The following is a 19,176-nucleotide window of genomic DNA, read 5'->3' as shown; positions in this document are numbered from 1 at the left end:
CAGGAGGGGCTGTTTTGTAAACCTTCTTTTTAACGTCAAAGCACCTATTTATAAAATGCTGCAGAGGGACAGAGATGATGTACAACAGATCTGTCCGGTTAGGGTAGGAAATGCATTTGATAACGTTTTTGCTATGTTGTTTACTACATTTTGGGATCAATAAGTGATTTCTATGCATATTTTTCTGTAAACCTACATCTTTTTTGTACAATGTGTTCTACAAGTTATGAAGCTACAGGAAGAAAATGCCAAAGATATCTCTTGTGATACTGAACATAGTCAACGCAGTTCCGACAGGCAAGGAGAAAGCTGTTTCAGTAAAGAATGAAGTAAAAACACTACTATTTTAGGACTGTTTCTCAACAATAAAGCATATACCTGTTCCTCTTGAAAAAAAAAAAGAATTTGGAAGATCTGACAACAATCACAAAATAAAAAATAATAGAGGTGCTGCTCTGTACTGCTTTCCACGTCATACATGACACAGCCTGGCACCTGAGAGAGCATTGTTATTGCCCTGAAGAGCAGGTAAGGCCTGGAAGCTTGGGGAGGACACATATTGTCCCCAGGGTCACACAGCGGGCTTACAGGGTCCAGCTTGGGTTTAAGTAAGGGAGTTGGATCCCCGAGTGCATGCTGAGCCCTCAGCCCACCTCAGCAAGGGGTGAATGTAAGTGAAACTGGCAGAAGGGCTGTGGGGCCTGCAAACGGCTCTTCATGAGTCTTTCTGTGCCCCCGGGGGGCTGCTGGCAGCTCCTGCTGGGGCCAAGAGGGACCAAACCGAAAGTGTCTCCTACGGCAGGGAAGGAGAGTGCTTGATCCATTTCTGTGCAAATGGACCAATGAGCTATGAAAATCTTGGAAGCACCTGAATTGAATGCTATAAGCTAAGGCAACCTGCAGATGGTAACAAGAGCAGAAAAGGTGCTATAAGGAAAGGGTTTCTTTGGAAACTGTCTTTCACAACTGAAACAGAATGCATATGAAGTGGGGAGCCATGGAGAGAATCCAGAGGGTAGAAACCACATGATGGCACAATTCTACAGTGTTGTGTGTGCAGTTTGAAAATCTGGACTGAGGATGGCAACATACACAGAGATCTCTCAGCTGGCGGTCTTTTTCCTGCCAACTTCCTTGTTTGCAGGCCACGCTGCTGGACAGCCCCTGTGTCCTGATGACGAGCACAAGAATTGGAGCAAGAAGACTGGAATTCTGGATTTGCTATGTGACCTGAAGAAAAATACTTCACCTCTCTGAGAATCTGTATTTTCTACTCTAAAAGGGAGTATTTACAATAGATGCCCACCTACTTCCTAGATTAGGGAGAACAAATGGCAACAAATATGTTACTATGTTTCCCTTATGTCACCGATGGTGCCAATCCCAGGGGGAGCGCAGGAAGATTCGCTGCTGAGATCAAGAGCCACGGAAATAGTGAACCTGCCTCTCAGCAGTAAGAGGCTAAAGGTCAAAGGGTAAGAACCCGGATGCATGAGTTTCAGTGTTGATCTAAGTTAGGTGCACGCCTCAGCAATGATGTGATCGGTTCAGGTCAGAAGTGATAACAAAGTTGGAAATTTGAGAAGAATAAGAGGTGGTAAGAAAATAGTATACAAGCAATGTAAGTATGTAGAATGCAACAGAAGTGGGTCCCAGAACAAGTATTCTAGAAAGAGCAGCAGAATGAAACTAAAGTGCAGGCTGGAAGTGGAGGGTGGTGGGGTTAGGTTTCATTAGTTTGGCCACAAATGAGCAAAAACAGACTTGGAGGGTCACGTAACTGATCTGACATGTTTCCTCATTTGTAATGTGGTTTTCAAAAACTTCTCGTCGCTTTCCTGAACTGTGATCTTCTAACCCAGTGTTTTTCAAAGTGGAGGCAGGGATCCTGCAGGGAACTGAGTTTAATGTCGGGGTTCAGACCAGCATTAAAAAAGACAGAAAAGCTGGGGCAGCGGCACACACCAGTAATCCCAGCACTCAGGAGGCTGAGACAGGAGGATAGTTGTGCGTTCAAGATCAGCCTGAACTACTGAACCTCTGCAGCAGTGGTGGGGAACCTATGACACACGTACTGCAGTGGGCATGCAGAGCCCTCTCTACTGGCATGCAAGCCAAATTGCCCAGAAACCAAGCACCAAATATTCAGGTTTAATTGCAGTGTGGGCACTTTGTGATAAATAAGTGAGTTTTGGGTTGCAGTTTGAGCACTTGGACTCTCAAAGTTTCGAGATCACTGCCCTACAGTCTGTTCCCCTTGACTCTATTAGTGCTCCTTGGTGCACTGGTCTCCCTCATAACATAGACATCCAAGGTCCCAGAGGTCAGAGCCTTCTCTGAGTGGCAGCTCCTTTCCTTCTGCCAGCAAAGAGCCAGGCTGGGTTAAGTTGCCCACAAGCCCAGCACCGAGAATAAAGCTCCCCCGCCGCCATTCCACGCTCCTAGGGCAGAGAAGGTGAGCTGTGCGGAGGCCAGAAGCACCCCCCCCCCCACCATGGAAATGAGAAGACACGTAAACAAGGCTCAAAAACAGACTTCCAGGTGCCTACAGGAACCCCAAAGGGAAATGAGATGGAACAATCTGATACTCAACCACCTGGACTCTCTGAAGTGGCAATAAAAGAGGATCTGGGAAAAAAAGAAATCAGAAATAATTACTCAGATAACAGCAAAGATTGTGCTCATAGTGCAAGACATGATTAATAAATCTAGAGAGGACGCAGATAAAAAAATAGAGGAGCTGAGGAACACGATGGAATCCCAACATAGAAAACAAATGGAATCCATAAAACAGATGCAAACAGATTTCCAGGAGATTAAAAACTCCATTGAAAGTTTGCACAGCAGAATGAACCAATGTGAGTATAGAATTTCAGATATAGAAGATAAGATTGCAATTAGTGACCAGGAAAAGAAAAATTGCTTTAAAATTGTAAGGGAACACAAGAAATCAATCCAGCAGCTGCTAGATGATGCAAAGAAGAATAACATAAGACTGATTGGAGTCAATGAAGAAACAGGAGAGAGTGCAGATGGCATAAAAAAAACTGTTCACAGAAGTGATGGCAGAAAACTTCCCAAACGGGGAAAAGATCTTGACATACAGAGAAGTGAGGCATATAGGACTCCAGCTAGCCTTAATAAAAAAAAAAATCTACACATAGGCATATAAGTGTTAAGATTCCAGAAATCCAACAGAAGAAAATTCTACAAGCAGTGAGAGAAAAGAAACAAATCATATACAAAGGAAAGGCCATCAGAATCACAGAAGACTTCTCAGTGCAAACCCTCAAGGCAAGAAGAGCTTGGAGTGATATATTTCAAGCCCCACAGGAAAACAGCCTCCAACCCAGATTGATGTACCCTGCAAAACTATCTTTCAAAATTGATGGAGAAATAAGATACTTTCATGATAAAGAGCACCTCAGGAACTTCATGAATACCAAACCAGCACTCCAAAAAATTTTAGACAGTATCCTAGGAAAAGACAATGAGGATCACAACCCCAGGGAGCCCAGCAGAATGAATCCATTGGGTGTGACAAATTAAACTCAAAGGGGGAGAATCCAACAAAAAGAAAAAGTCATGACAAGGCTTTTAAAACTTTTAACTTCATCTCCCTAATGAGTGTATAATTCAATCTTGTTATTGTATTGATTAGTATTTTTCTGATTCTAGAGTTGCACACCTTTCCTTGTGCTGTACTGGCTATTTATCATCTTCTTATGTCTACTTTTTAATTGGGTTGTCTATTAATGAGCTGTAAGAGTTCTTTATATATTCTGGTCATAGGTTATATGCATTGGAAATATGGTCTGTTTAAGGACTACTTTTCATTTTAATGATGTCATTTAAAGTTCTAAATTTTGATGGAATCTCATTTATCAATTTTTTTCTTTTATACATCATGTTTTTTGTATCCTAGGTAGTTCTTGCCTACCCTAAATTCATAAACAGTTTCCCTCATAATTTCTTCTTAAAGTTTTATACTTTTAGGCTTTCATATTTAGGTTCATAGATCCCTTCAAGTTATTTTTATGTATGGAAATAAAGGGTTGAGGTTAATTTTTTATATACAGATACCAGGTGTTCTGGTGCCATTTGCTGAAAACACTATCTTTTCCTCTGCTCTTGAATTGAATTTATATTCTATAAAATGTTAATGTTAAATAATCTTTCAAAACTCAGTGGACCATATATGTGTGGTTCTATTTCTAGACTCTCTGTTTTATTCCAATGATCTATATGTCTTTCCTTATACCAACACTGCCTTAATTACTGTAGCTTTAGAAGAAGTCTTAAAATTAGGTACTAAACATCTTCCAACATTGTTTTTTTTTCTTCTTTTTACTTTTCTAGGTCCTTTGTACTCCTACATAACTTTTAAATTTCAATATCCAATTCTTCATTTATAGCAAGTATATATAGACCTGAATTTTTATATATACCTTGTGTTTTCTAATCCTGCTGAATTCAACTACAAGTTCTAGGGGCTCCTAGAGATTTCTTAGTATTTTCTCTGTAGATGATCATTTCATCTACATATAAAGATTTTGCTTCTACCTTGCCAATCCTATCCTAATTATGTCATTTTATTGTCAGACTATTTTGGTTGGGCCTAGGTTTCAAAGTTTAATGGACAGATAAAGAGTAAGCATATCTGCCCTTGTTCCCCACCTTAAGGAGAAAGCATTGTATCTTCTCCATTTATATAAGGCATTCTCACTGGAAGTATGGAGTACATGTCTTTAATCTGTTGAGAAGTTTCTGTTCTACTTTTAGTCTCCTGATAGCTTTTACCATGAACAGCTGTGGAATTTAGTCCAATACTTTTTCTCCAACTAGTGACAGGATCATATGGCTTTTTCCTTTCCTCTGTTAAAATGATAACTTTTGGGGTTGGATCTTCCAATGCTGAACCAACACTGCCATCCCTATAACAAGACCACTTTCTACATCCTGCCAGATCTGACTTCTAATAGTTTGTTTTGTTAAACAAATTTCTATCTATGTTCATACTTTTTTCTTCTATTATCTTTATCCAATTTTAGGATTAGCACAATGTTGATTTCCTAAAATGAGGGGAGAAGTGTTCCTTTTTTTGTTCTGCTTTAATTGTTTGATATAATTTATCAGTTAAAATGTGTATGAGCCTGCTGTCGTCATATAGGTAGGCTTTCAAGCTAGGAATATACTTTCTTTAATAGCTGCTATTCAAATTTTATATTTCTTCCAGAGATAGTTTCATTAATTTGTCTTCCAAGGTACTTCTTAGAAGTTGTCAAATTTATTTCAAAACAGATTTTTGAAATGTGCTTTCTATATATATCCTTTTAAATTGGGTTAAATCTGTGGTAATGTCTCCTAGGTCTTGATATTTTAATTTTAAAAATGTATAATTGATATTGTGTAATAGAAAGTAAAGGTCTAAAGGAGCAGGCGAAGTGGGAGAGGTAGGGGAAAGGAAAGAAGGGAAAAAATACGAGAAAAGGAAAAAAATGGAAACAGAATCTTTGCAAATAGGGAAGGGTGGAGGGGGTGAAGGGAGGGCAGGGGAAGGGGAAAAAAAAAAAGAACCAAGAAACTCATGTAATGGTACAAGATCCCAAAGATGTATGTAACTGTGTTTTATACCTAAAATGTACCAATAAACTTAATGGCGGGGGCGGGGGGGGGAAGTTGCCCACCAAAGTTAGTACAGAATTGCTAGGTTTATCAAACAAACTAGCATAAGCAGCCAGTTAAATATGAATTTCAGGTGTACAGTGACTAATTTTTTAGTGCAAGTATATCCCAAATAGTGCACGAGCTATGCTAAAAAACAAGCCACTGTTTATCTGAAATTCAAATGTGACCAGATGCCTATATTTTATCTGGCAACCCTAAGTAAGTAATAAACAAACAGCAAACAGGAGGGAAAGTTTCCGAAGATTAAGGCCTTTAAATGCCTCAAACTACAAAACTTTGTGTTTTAATATGATCATAAATTAGCAGCTGTATGGTATTATGCAAATTTATGTTAAATTATTCACTCTCTGTCATCACACTCCAATAAAAATTGTATATATGACATTTAGGGGAAAAAAGACATATTCTGATAAGAGTTCTTGTCCTGTGCCTTGGAGGAGCTGATCACATTCAGCTCTCCTGAGTGTCACAGCCCCAAACCTAGGGCCGGGCCCCTTGTGAGTGACTCAGGATTCCCCAGAACAGTCCCCAGAGTGTCCAGGGGCTGCTGTCCCCACTTTAGTGCCTTTTGAAAGAAACACAGTCTGGTGTTGAAATGACAGGAGTGTGTGGCCCTGCCATGCAGCTGGACACGGGCAGCTACCTGTGACATACCATGCAGAATAAAGGCCAGGGTCGCCGCACAGCCATGTCTTGAGCTTCGAGGAGGACAGGAAGCCAGATGGCACTGGGGAACCCTTGACAAAGCCAGGCCAGCTGCTGGCAGCAGCTAGAGGAGGGAAAAAGGGAGGGAGTGCAGGTGAGAGAGACTCTTCCTGGCAGCAATGGGATGGGTGATCCTGGTCGCACCCTGTGTGCCTGTCCTACAAATGCAGGCTCTTCCTGCCCCGGAGGTGGGCAGCAGAGGACCCCACAGTCCCCTGCCCTCCTCCTTACCAGAGAGGGGACTGAGTTCTTAAGACGCTTGGAGAAGCAGGCATGGGCCTGGGAGCCGGGAAGCCACACAAACTCACAGTGTGACACTGGGCCATCTCTGAGTGCTGTCTGCCACCGTTTCCTCATCCATGGACCGAGGGCATTAGGCTGGATGATCTCCAAGTTCCTCTCATCTGTAACGTTCATTCATTCCACTAACGTCGGGCGCCTTTGATGCATTGGGACATTACAACAGGGGACCCTCTGCTCATGGTGCTGGGCATTGGGCTTGTATAGGGGTCAACTTGACTATGAGGACGGGAGGGGACACTATGACAGGAAATCTCTGTAGGGACCCACTTTCAACTTCTGGAAATGACTTAAATGCTGAGGGGAAATTTGCTGCTTTCTTGGTCACTGGTTCTCCCAGAGGAGCAATGATGGTCCAGTGCCTGGACTTGGACCATAGGAGGTGTCTAAGATGCAACACCAGTGGGATGGCTTAGACCATGGACCATGTCCCTCTGCAGCTGGTTCCCATGGGAATGAATGAATAAATCAGAAAAACCTGGCTATATCTCCGGAGGCTTTACAATTTCACATAGGAGACAAGATTTGTAGGCATGGGAGATGTTGTCATCCTTTTTTTATTTGTAGACAATAAATTCACAGAAGAGGCTAGGTGCAGTTGAACATGCCTACAATCCTAGCACTCAGGAGGCTGAGGCAGGAGGGTTACCACCAGTTCGAGGCCAAGCCTGGGTTACATAGTGAGTTCAAGGCCAGCCTGAACTACATGGCAAGACTCTGTCTCAAAAAAACCCCAAATAAAACAAAAGTCAGAGAAGGAAAGCCAGTAAGGAAAATAACCAGATACTGTAGAGATGCCAGCAATGGGCAAAATTTGTTTTGCTAATTATGCCCTAGATCACCAGAAATCTCATGAACCTGGGAAAGATACATGCAAGCCTTATTTAGTGAGTGCTAAGTAAGTTTTGTTCTTTTTTTTTTTTTTTTTTTTTGGTACCGGGGATCGAACTTGGGTCCTTACACTTGCGCTTGCGAGGCAGATGGCGGAACCACTGAGCTAATTCCCCAGCTCCCTAGTGGTAAGTAAGTTTTGAGGGACGGGGAGAAAAACTCAACTAGAGTGATAAATGACAAGTTTGACATATGAATTATTCCTGAGGGAAGACACTGTCTGTCTGAAACCCCAGGGATAGGGTGAAGAGAGGAATTCCTGATATGGTGGATTTTACACAGGAAAAAAACTCATGTTACGTGGAAATATCTATAGGATTTTACTTTAAGCACCCAAGGGCACACAAGGAGAATGTAAATTTGTCAAACGTTAGGTTAAAAAGAAACAATGTGCTTCTTGCCTTAAGGGGTTTTTTCTTTCTTTTCCTGTGTATTTTTATGTTGTTTGATCTATTTGTTATTAAAGTAAATTGATTTCTTTGTATTTTTAATGCCAAAGATGGCACATCTTGACTTACTGTCATTTCTTAGTTCCGTTTTGCTGAAGATCCATGTAGAAAGTCATTCATTTGGGTGATGTCCTTAGAGGCTTGGTAAGAGCACCAAGCAACGCTGGTGCCAATAGATCCAGGTTCCGATTCCCCATTTGCCCTACCTCAGCCTAGCCAGCTAATCTCTGAGTGCAGATTTCATTCCCATTTCTAAAATGAGGGAAAATATAGAAGTGGTTATTAGAATTGCCTGGTTCAACTTCAAGTACAGAGCATGTGTCCAATCTATGATTCTTCTCATTATTATCATTGGTACTTTATTTTTTGATAATGCTGGGACCCAACTCATGGTCTTGCCACTCTACTGTTAGAGATGGCTAAGTTAGGTAGAAATAGGCAGGCAGGCAGGGCTGGGCCCTGAGGGAGTCGGTGTAAGAGATGAAAACACATTACAACTGTGGCTGGAGGTGCATCTGTTAGAAGCCAGGCCTCAAGACAAAGACAAAATGACCAGACCTACACACTTCCCCTTGGGATGAGAAAAGTGGTAGCACCTGGTCTAATGAAGTCTAGACATACATCAGTCACCTCGGTAGGTGACCAAGATCTTCAGACTCATCACCTTCCTGAGAAGTTGTTCTTTCCATGTACTCTTGCTAAGTGACTTGCTTCCCCATTGGATCACTATTACCTAGGTGACTATCCTTGTAACCTTATTGGTTGATCATGGCTTTAACCCACATTGTACCCATGTGGTTGTGCTCTATAAAACTTCCCCTGTGAAGTAGGTTCCTCAGCCACCCATTCCTGTCCCCTCCTACCTCTCAGGAGCTATTGTCTCTGAATGAATATTTCGTACTCTTAACCTCTGTTGTTGCTAAGAATTCACTGTTCGATTTTGGGGAACACGAACTCGGCATATCTGACATCTAGCAAGCTGGGAGTTCTATTTCTCCTATATCAATTGGAAGCCTGATATCGCTCCTATATCACTATTAACAAGCTAGACCCTGAGTCCCCTCTACCATTATCGTTATGAATATTACTTAACTTTGAATATTGATCCCCAAGGGTTACCCCTTGATCAAAAAACAAGTTGGAAACAAGATGTTTCCATAGCAGGCCTTAACATAGCCAGCATGGATACCACAAGGCTACCACTGGCCCCAGACCACCCCCCCCCCCACCCAAAATTGTACAAGAGACTCAGTGAATGAAGCCCAGAATCAAAACCTCTGAAAGAAGCCAGGCATGGTGGTGCACATCTGTAATCCCAGCACTGGGGAGGCTGAAGAGGGAGGATAACTGGGGGGTTGGGGCCAGCCTGGACTATACAGCAAAACCCTGTCTCAAAACCAAAACAACAAGAACAAAGATACCTTAACCACCAAAAGGTATGTGTGCTATGGAACTGGAGAGGTTTCCACTGCACACTTCTACTTCAATTTACTCAATCTTCTTGGTTAGCGGAGCCTGCTTCTTTCAACTGAGGTCAGATTTATTTAACACATAAAAATTATGACAAATAATTATGGCACGCCATAAATGTTTACTGTTATGAGGGTGGTGATCTGTGTCATTAGCATCTTTCAGGTCTACAAATCTCTAATCTGTGCCTGGGAATTGTCAGATGAGATTCACACAGGGGAAAGAATAAGAGAGAGGAAAGGACACTGCCCAAACCACACCCACAGGCAGAAACTCCTGTCTTCTGAGCCCAGGGAGGCCTGTGCAGGACATCCTTGGGCTTTGGTTGCCTGTGGAGGATATAGAGAAGGGGCCCCTCACACATTCCCGCAGGTCAGATTGCTGGGCTGGGTGTGACTTCGGGACGCTTTCCTCTACCAGAATGCTGCTGGAGCAGCCACCCCGTGGGTCTTGCCAGGGTTGGATTGTGGCTCTCACAGCATGATCAATGAAGGCCACCACCCCCTGATAACTTCGGAAGGGACCTGGCAAGACAGCAGATAGCAGCTCCGGTCATTCTGCATAGAGCGACAAAGTCAATCCTGTGGGTAGCAGTGCCACCCAAGTTCAGCTGGCATGGGTTCCTCCAGGCACTTTCACTGTGCTCCTTCATCTTGGCTATATTTTAGGGTCCCTAGTGGCTTTGGAAAAGCCCCCACCTCATTTCAGACCAAATCACTTGGCCTGGAGCATGAATAGAAGGAAGCAGAGGACCTGGAGCAGTGACAGCGCCTCTACTGGCCAGAATTGCACTGTGCCTAGTGGGAGGCAGGCCTTTAATTTGATGCTGAATCTCCAAGCAAACCCCGCCTGTACTGCTTCAATCAGAGAATACGGGGACTTAGGGGTCTAGTTTCCTTCCCAGTGGAAAGGTGGGGGTCAGCTCCACAGTCTCAGCATACAGGATGCTCCTCTCTGCCCATCCTTTCCCAGAACTCATCTGCTCTGGGACGGAAGTGGCACTTGGTCAAGAGCAGTGGGCTGGTGATGGACACCAGCAGTGGGGAGCAGCTGCTCTGCAGGGGCAGCACCTGATGGGCAGGGCAAGCTCAGGGTGCAGGCAGTGAGGCTGCAGGCGTCTTGGGTGCAGGTGTGGTGTTCTTTAACGACCAACACAAGGGAAACAACTACTGGGAGGTGCAAGCAGGGAGTTGCTCCATGGGATGGAACCCAGCAGGAAAGCCAGGGGTGGCTGGAGAACTTTCTACTGTTAGAGAAACGTGATCAGTCACCAGTGAAAGTGAAGAAAGCCCCAAGGAGTGTGTGCAGAGGCAGAGAGCAGCCCTGGTGTACAGTGTCTGTGTTTCCAGAATGTTCTTGTCTGTGCGTGCTAAGCTTCCAGTGTCCAGGGGGCATCAGAGGAGAAGCTGCCTGGCTGTGATTCATGTTGCACTGTATCAGCCAGGAAGGAAGAGAATTCATGAAAAAGTCATGGGATGAAGGATAAAAGCTGCAACAAATCCAGGACCTGCCAGGAAGACATCCTTGGAGCAGAAAACCAGGATGGCAGGTGAAAGATGGCACCAGCCAAGGTGACTGGTGAGGGTTGTGCACCTTCATGGCAGGCAGGTGTAGGCGCCGGCATCTCCTCAGTGCCAGGCCGGAGAGTGCAGGACACCCCCACATCCCATCCCACATGTGGGCACTGGAACCCTGCTTTGTCACCCACAGGTTGGACAGAGCAGACAGCACTGAGGGCCAGACTCGGAGCACGGGACTCTGAACGTTCCAGACAGTGCTGAGAGGATCAGACTCAGGTACACTGCAGGGGACTTGGGACCAGCCCAGGTGACGCCCCTTTCTAGTGTGTTCATGTGACTCTAGATTATTTGTCCTCTCCATGCCTCTGTTGTGGCAAGTCTTTTGTGTCAGCCTGGTAAGGCTATGGCATCCAGTTATTTATCCCAACTCTCATCTCCATGTGGCCAGGAGGGCATTCTGCAGACAGACTGAACCCCAACATTCTGGTGACCTTAAGGAGAGAAGATCACCCTCAATGATGTGGGGGACACTGATCCACTTAGCTGAGAGCCTTCAGAGCAAGATCTGAGGTTTCTTGGGAAGAAGTTCTCGTGGAGGCTGCAGCTTCACTTCCTGCCTGACTCTTCCAAACTGCCAGCCTGCCCTACAGATTGCAGACTTGCCAGCCACCACAGTCCCTGAGCCAATGCCTTAAAATAAACCCCCTCTCTCCTTGCAGTTCCATTCCTTTGGAGAGCCCTTGCTCTGCCATAAAGTGGGCTTGGTGACAGCTCCTACTGCGTGGTGCACGGTGAGGAGCGAGTTGACTGTATATAAAGTACTGATCTTAGGGTCTGCCATCATTGCCCGGCATCACTGACAGCAGAGAAGGAGCTCTAGTTCAATTCCTGCCTTTTCCAGACAAGGAAACTGAGGCACAGAGCAAGGCATGACAATAGCTAACACGTGTAGTGTCGGTGCTGCCATAAACATTGAAAGTATCTAAACTCTTCGACAAGCTGATGAACCACATGTTATAGAAAAGTGAAGGAACAGAGTGATCATGTCAGTGACCCACGACACTCTGCTGCTGAATGGCAGCCCGGTGTCCCTGAGTGCTCAGTTGGCGGGGTGGGGGATCTAGCGCCAGGCCTGGGGCTCCCGCCTGCTCTCTGGTGTGTTCCTCGGGCGAGTCTGGGTCTTGTCGAGTGTGATGGGACCTGGTCTCAGCACAGGCTTCTTGGCTCGGGTACCAGCTGAGAGACCCAGAGAGATGCAGGGCCTGCCCCTGGGGGAAGGAGTGGCACCCAACATAGGTACTGGTGGGAGGCCAGGACCCTTAGTGACGCCATTTTCAAGGAAATATATGTTCCTTTTTTTTGGTGCTGGGAATAGAACCCAGCGTCTTCACACCAAGCTACATCTCCATTCCCTTCTTTATTTTGAGGCAGAGTCTTGCTAAGTCCCTAAATTGCTCAGGCTGGGCTCAATCTTGGGATCTTCTTTTCTTGGTTTCCCGGAATGCTGGGGTTACAGGTATGTGCCACCATGCACAGCTGAAAAGTCTGTTTACTGAAAAACCACCCTCCGGATGCCCCTCTTGGTCAGCCATTCAAGCAGTAACACATCGCCTTGAAATCTTTGCCTACAGCTAAGGAGGGGAGGAGCCCAGCTCTTCCTTCCTGTCCTACATGACTAGTTACAGAGTCTCAGAGATGAAGCCTGTTTAGCCTGGGTAACCCAGGGAAAGTTGCTTCTCTTTCCATCTTATGACAAGAGTCCCTTATCATGAGACAAGGTGTCTGTCCTGTGCTCCCTGCACCCCTGGTCCCTGTGTGACCCCAGCAGGGAAGGCCAGAGGGGTTTAATTACAACCCCCCTACAGGGAACATTCAAGGAATGAGGCTTTGAAAAGCAACTAGCGCTACCAAAAGGTAAAAAAAAAAAAAAAAAAAATCAAATTAAGCCAGTGAGTAACAGGCATTGCCTTTTGTGTCCCCGAGACTCAATCTAAATATTTAAATCTTACAGACAGATTCTAAATGCCTAACTTCATAACCCTTACACACAGCAGTTCCCAGGGGAGGCGAGCATCCTTCTGATCTGGAATATTCATGGGCCTGGGCTAGCAGCTTATGGAGTTGATATTTTCACACATGCCAAATTCAGTTATAAAACATCCACTAAAAAAAGTCCAAACCTTAAAACATAATGCTGTCCTCAGTCCTGGGGCAAAACAGGCATTTTGTAACTGTCCTAATACTCTTCTGATTGCCTGAGTTTCCCTCCCCTGAGCCCTGAGATGCCCCAGGCAGAAGCTAGGAATTTCCTGGCTTCTTTTTCTTTGTGGCAGGGTCTTACTCAGTTGCCCAGGCTGGCTTTGAACTTGTGATCCTCCTATCCTCAGCCTCCCAAGTGTTGGTCTTATAGGCTGAATTTGCTGACTTCTCATCAACTTTCAAATACCATGGGTGGCAGCAGGCTGATAGGCGGCAGAGACAGGGCTAGGTAGTGAGTTCCCAATCCTGAGCATTCAAGCTCAGCCACGTTACTTTTCAGATATCTGTCCTGGGCAGGCAGCCGCCAGAGATGCCCCTAAGGCTCCCCTCGGAGCTAAGGGCCCAGGCTCCCTTGTTTCCTTATCCTGACGGGCTGGGCATTAACACATGGGTCTGTGTCATGCCCCACAGGACTCCCATGGGAGCCCGGCTGTCAGATGGTGGGGACCACAGTGCTTCTGTGTTCCAGGCTTGTGCTCAGTCAGCCTCAGGTAGAAGAGTAAATGGATACAGAAATGTAGTACTTATGCATCATGGAGTACTACTCTGCCATAAAGAAGGATAAACATCTGCAGGAAAATGGATGCACCTTAAGACCATAATGCTAAGTGAAATAAATCAGACACATAAGCTTAAATATCACATGGTTTCTTTGATATGAGAAACCCAAAGTATAAATAAAGAGCAACATAGAAAACAAGATAGATCATAGGAAACAGGGAGATAGACCTTTTACAAATGAGGAGGGGACGAAGAGATGGAGGGAGGGGAGGGCAAGGAGGTGTGAAAATAATTCAGAGGTGTGTGGGCAGGTGCCAACTCCCCACATAATCACTATGTATGGCAAACATGGACTAATACAAATAAATGTTAAAAAAGAATGGACTGCATTCATTAACCTGCTCTCAATGCTTGCTTCCCAAAGCCTGCTATGCACCAGGCCCTGTTCTGGGCCTTGGGTTAGACAGGGGCCCCACAGATGGCTCCCTGCTCCTAGGGGCCTGCAGGCTGGCGGGGCTCCACTCTATCACCCCTGCCCGAGTAGTGGTGGGTTGATATTGGGCAGTGTGTCATCACATAGGAAGGCCCTCCTAGCGGTGACATTTTAAGCCTAGTGAGGGGTCGATGCAGGAGGTTTTCTAAGGACCAGGCGTCTTTAAATTCCCACCGATGATACTATTTTGAAGGCCTGTTCCCTTGGGTGAAGTGGCTTTGGTCTATAACATTAAGGGAAGTTAAAACAAAAAAAGCCTGTGTGTGTTTATTCTTCTGTCTCCAAAGCTAATTGCTGGGAATAAAACCCCTTCTTTTGATGCACTGAGAGTCCATGGTGTGTGCAGTAGTTAAATAAATGAGCCATTTCACCACAGAGCTAACTTGGATCACCCACTGCACCTGTGGAGGTAACGTGCCCCCATTTATGTTGAATTCTCAGTTTTCTAGATTACTGCAAACTGACCCTACCAGCTTATTTGCTTAGCAAAATGTGGACCTTCTGGAGGCCCAGCTACCGAATCTAAAATACCCTGATTTGCCACATGAAAGGTGTCTCATCCTTGCTGACTGGTGTGGCCTGCTCCCAGGACAACCCTTCGTGGTCACCCCTCCCTCTGCTCTGCAGGGATCCCGGCGGGGAGGGGAATGTGGAGCTTTAATGGCTAATGTTGCACTGAAGTGCCACACTCGAGCAAGCCAGGCAGCCCAGGAGAGCCACATGCAAGCCCTCATGGCCCTGTGACCTGCCCCCCCCCCCCCTTGCTGGGTGCAGTTGCAGGTTTCTGGGCTCCCAAATGGGCTTTGAGCCAAGAGGGGGAGCAAGGAAGACTTGCGGGGGGGGGGGTTCTCTCTCGATCTGGAGAATCCAGCAAGAACAAGAATAAGGAAAAGAAAGGGCAGAAGGAGGCCAGACAGTCCTGGGAAGACTGAGGGAGGAGGGAGGAAGAGGTGGGGAGTTACCCTGGACCAGACTGGCTGCCATTGAGGAGGCTGCTGGGAGCAGGTCACAACCAGGATGGGGCAGTCTCCCCAGGGTCATTGTGGGCATGGGCTGTGGAGGTCCTCAGGGAGTGTGGAGGATCTTAGGGTTCTGGGTAGTGACAGGGGAAGGGCTTGGCCCTGAGTGGTGCCCAAGTGCCCTTGAGAGGCACAGCCTTCCTTCCTGCAGGTGTCCCCATGAAGACCCTTCTGCTTGTATAGTAGTCATTGGGATTGTTGCTCAGCCACCTGATCCAGTGACTGTCACTCGGCTTCAGGGACTCTTGAGCAGTGTACTGATGGGGCACAGAAGTGCCTGCACCCTGTCTTCCTTCCAGAAGCTGGGGCTTTGGTGGCAGTGGCCACAAATCATAACTTACAAGATAGATTTCTGGGCACACACCCAGGGGGAAGACTTCTCTGTCCTGAAAAGCTTTGTTGGGAGGCTTCATCCCTGGGTCAGAGGCTTCCAGAAGGAAGGGCCATAAGTGGGTAAGTGGATGTATTTCTGAGACCCCTCCGCATGCAGCTCCTGATCCTTAGGTGAAGACAGTGCAGACTGAGAAATGGTATCAGGGCACCTGGCACAGCCTCTTACAGGGGATTGAGGCTACTGGATGCACCAAGGGCTCCTTAGAGGAGCTTAAAGGTCAGATGGCGCCACCGGCCTAAAAGGACCAGCCTGGCAGGTGCATGTTGGATGGGACAAGTCCCCAGTCTGCACAAGCCTCCCAAGGGAGGAGGCAGTGGTTGCTATCTTTACCATCATCGTCATCTGTCTTTTATTTTTTCTTTTTGTGAGGCAGGAGATTGAACCCAGGGCCTAGCACACACTAGATAAGTGCTCTACTACTGAGTTAAATTTCACTTATTTTGAGGCAGCGTTTTGCTCTCTAAGTTGCCCAGGCTGGTCTTGAACTTTTCATCCTTCTGTCTCAGCCTCCCAAGTAGCTGGCATCTTCATCTGTTTTGAAAATAGACTTTAAATCAACCCAGAAGCTTGCTTTAGCTCCTTGCCATGAAGAAAATTATTGAAGGAAGCAAGAAGATTTTAGGATTAATCTAGAAGAATTAATAAATAGACTTCTAAAGGGTGTTAGGATTGGGTGGGTAATTCCCACATCCCTTTATCTCCTACTCAGTGTGAGTGACATCGTAATTATTGGATAATCTTGAGACCTTTCGGACTTATTAGCAAAAAGTAAAGCATTGCAGAACATCAGGACCTTCACTATCATTAGGAATAAATACTTCCTGCTGGGCGTGGTGGCACACACCTGTGATCCCAGTACTTCGGGTGGCGGAGGCTGGAGGACCAAAAGTTTGAGCCCGGCCAGGGCAACTTAGCATTTTTAGAGAGGGTCTGTCTCAAAACAACAAAAAAAAGGCTGGGGTTTTAACTCAGTGCAAAGTCCCTGGGTTCAATCCCTACTATTGCAATCAATCAATCAATCAAGCAATTATCAGTGCTAGTTCCAAGCATCACAGCTAAGACAGAGGCAGTGTTAGTGCTCAGAGCCCGAAGCTGTGAGGAATGCAGACCCTCAGGCCCCACCCAGACCTGCCCTAAGGGCCCTGCAGGAACTCACAGGCGGTTCCTGTGCAGGTAGGAGTCAAGGCCCTCCAGCTGGTGGCTGGGACCACAGCCTGTGACCTGTTCCTACCCTGGTACTGCCTGGTTCCTGATTTTATAGTTGAGGCTGGAAGTTTTTCCTCCTAACTTAGTGCTCTGGGTTCTGCTGTGGTCTTATGGGATCTGTAGGGAAGGGAAGGACTGAGAAGACCCCCAAGCCAGTGTGCTGGACTGATACAGAACTCTGGAGCTCTCTCCTGGGACCCTAGAAGACCTGGGCAAAGAGGAGGAAACCCTCCCAATGGGGAGGGAGCCCCATTTCTGATTTTTTTACTCCATCAAAAGTCAGCAGTGCCCTATTTCCTGTGTGAAGGGTGACCCTGGCTGTGATCCCAACAGGCAGACACTTCTTTCCATAGTGAAGATGAATGTGTGTTGAGCTATTCACACATTTTCAAGCCCCCCCCCCCCATGACAAAGGATGTATATTTATGAAATAGCTGGTTGAGGGTAAATGGGTATATATAATTTTTTTTTGTAGCCATGAAGTATGGGTGTTTTTGCTTTGAGATTCTCTGGCTGCTTGAAGGATCAGATCCCAATCTTGCTCAGTCTAGCAGCATAAGCTAATCAGAAAAATAACCAGCATGAATGTTCTTTTACCCTTAAGAGGAAAAGGAAGAGTTAAGTTGTATTTTAATTAGATATTTATCATGGTGGCAAAGCAGCTTTTCAAGAGAAGTTTTAAGAAGCTGGCCTTCCTTCTAAGGCATAACTGTTCAAATTATCCTAAAAAGAGGCTGTATATCAGTCCAATCCAGTTTGTGATAAATTTACAACTGGGTTCTGCACAGCAGATTTATATCAACAATTAAGCAGAAGGAAAATGGGTCATAAATTTTGGCTGGTACAGTCCGGCACCAAAGAGAAGAAAACAGAATGGTTTGGCCAGATCAGAAGTCAATAATTTCAATATAAAGTGCTAAAGCTATAGGAAAAACAATTTAAGTGGAAGAAGTTGGTTTTTTTCCTTTCCCACCCTTTTTGACATTATAATTGTATGTATATATTTTAAATATAATGAAGTATCCAAACAATAGTCTTTATCAGAAAATCAGTACATGTTTTCTATTTTACAAATGGTATAAATTTTTCCTGCTTCTCCAATATTGAATTTAATGACTGCACTGCCTCTTCAGTGTGACAAAGATGACACGGGGAACAGAGACTTCTCCAGGAGCTCAAGTAACTTCACACAGGAAGTGCAGTGGTCTGAATGTGTCCCGCAGAACTCAGATGTTGGAAATTTAATCCCCCAATTTATATGTCGATGGTATTTGGAGGTGGAGCCCTTAGGAGGTGATTGGATTTAGATGGAGGAGCACTGAACTGAATCTGAGACTGAAGGTTCAGTCTGGATCAGACTGGTTTGGACTTTCTAATGCCTGTAAGAAACCTTTGAGGTCTAGCTGAAGTATCAAGGAAAGGGGAGGAGATTTTTCAGAGCACATTTAAAAGAAATAATTGGAGAAAACGCCAAAGGTTTCATGTTTGGACCTCACTTAGTTCACTCTGCTCAAAATCTCAGTTACTCAGCTGTCCTGAGATGACTAGGGAGACCTTGCCTGAGAAGGATGGGGCCTCCCAGGGAAAGTGGAGCCAAGAGAGGGGAGAGAGCAGCCAGCAACAAGGCAACAGAGCATGAGTTCCTGGTCAAGCTGCTCCCACAGGCAGTCTGACCCTCCAGAGTTGGCAGTTTGGGGAAGTCAGTACCTCCATGAACCAAGCTGGGTTTTTTTGCTACACTGTCTGAAGCTCGGATACAGTGTGCATATCCATCCTTTCTCTTGGAGAAGGATGTAGCCCTCAGCGGATGTCCAGAGGGCACTGCGGTAGGAGGAAGTGGCTCAGGGAGAAGAAGCTCTGGAGGTTGCATCAGCGATCTCATTGACAAACACAAGGACAGGCTAAGGCGCAGCGGACGTTCTCTAGGGTGTCACAGAACAGCTACATCAGGATAGCCATCGGCGTAGGGAGGATCTGGAGCCCTGAAGCTGGCATTAACTGGCACTCAAGAAATATTTGTTGAATAGAAACCAGCAGGAAAATTATAACAAGTCATACTTTACATGCAAATTTTCAGGAATATTTTCAGGAAAATATCAAATGTGTGAACATCTAATCTGCATTTCCATGTCCTGACAGATGGCCCAGATTAACAGAGCTTTGATTATAGTAAAAAAAAAAAAAAAAAAAAGAGAGAGAGAGAGAAAAAAGAAAACCTACAAATACTCACTGAATAGGTATGTGAGTGAGGCTATACAAAGCAACACTATGGTGACTATCA

General features: G+C 45.4%; 1 protein-coding gene and 1 long non-coding RNA gene across 6 annotated transcripts in view; one reads left to right on the top strand and one right to left on the bottom strand.

The window, feature by feature from the left end:
- The window catches only part of Tbxas1 (thromboxane A synthase 1), a 212,159-nt gene that overhangs the window by 28,150 nt on the left and 164,833 nt on the right, over positions 1–19,176 (bottom strand). The window lies entirely within an intron of this gene.
- Positions 1–19,176, top strand: part of LOC110350518 (uncharacterized) — a 33,881-nt gene that overhangs the window by 11,610 nt on the left and 3,095 nt on the right. The window contains exon 2 of the long non-coding RNA XR_002397124.2: positions 11,214–11,299. This is a non-coding gene — a long non-coding RNA (uncharacterized LOC110350518). The remainder of the gene's footprint in view (positions 1–11,213; positions 11,300–19,176) is intronic.

Source organism: Heterocephalus glaber, unplaced genomic scaffold (genome assembly GCF_053883595.1).
Source record: "Heterocephalus glaber isolate CG9 unplaced genomic scaffold, H.glaber_assembly_v1.0 deba00000621, whole genome shotgun sequence".
Classification (NCBI taxonomy): Eukaryota; Metazoa; Chordata; class Mammalia; order Rodentia; family Bathyergidae; genus Heterocephalus; species Heterocephalus glaber.
This window is presented reverse-complemented; position numbering and strand designations above follow the sequence as displayed.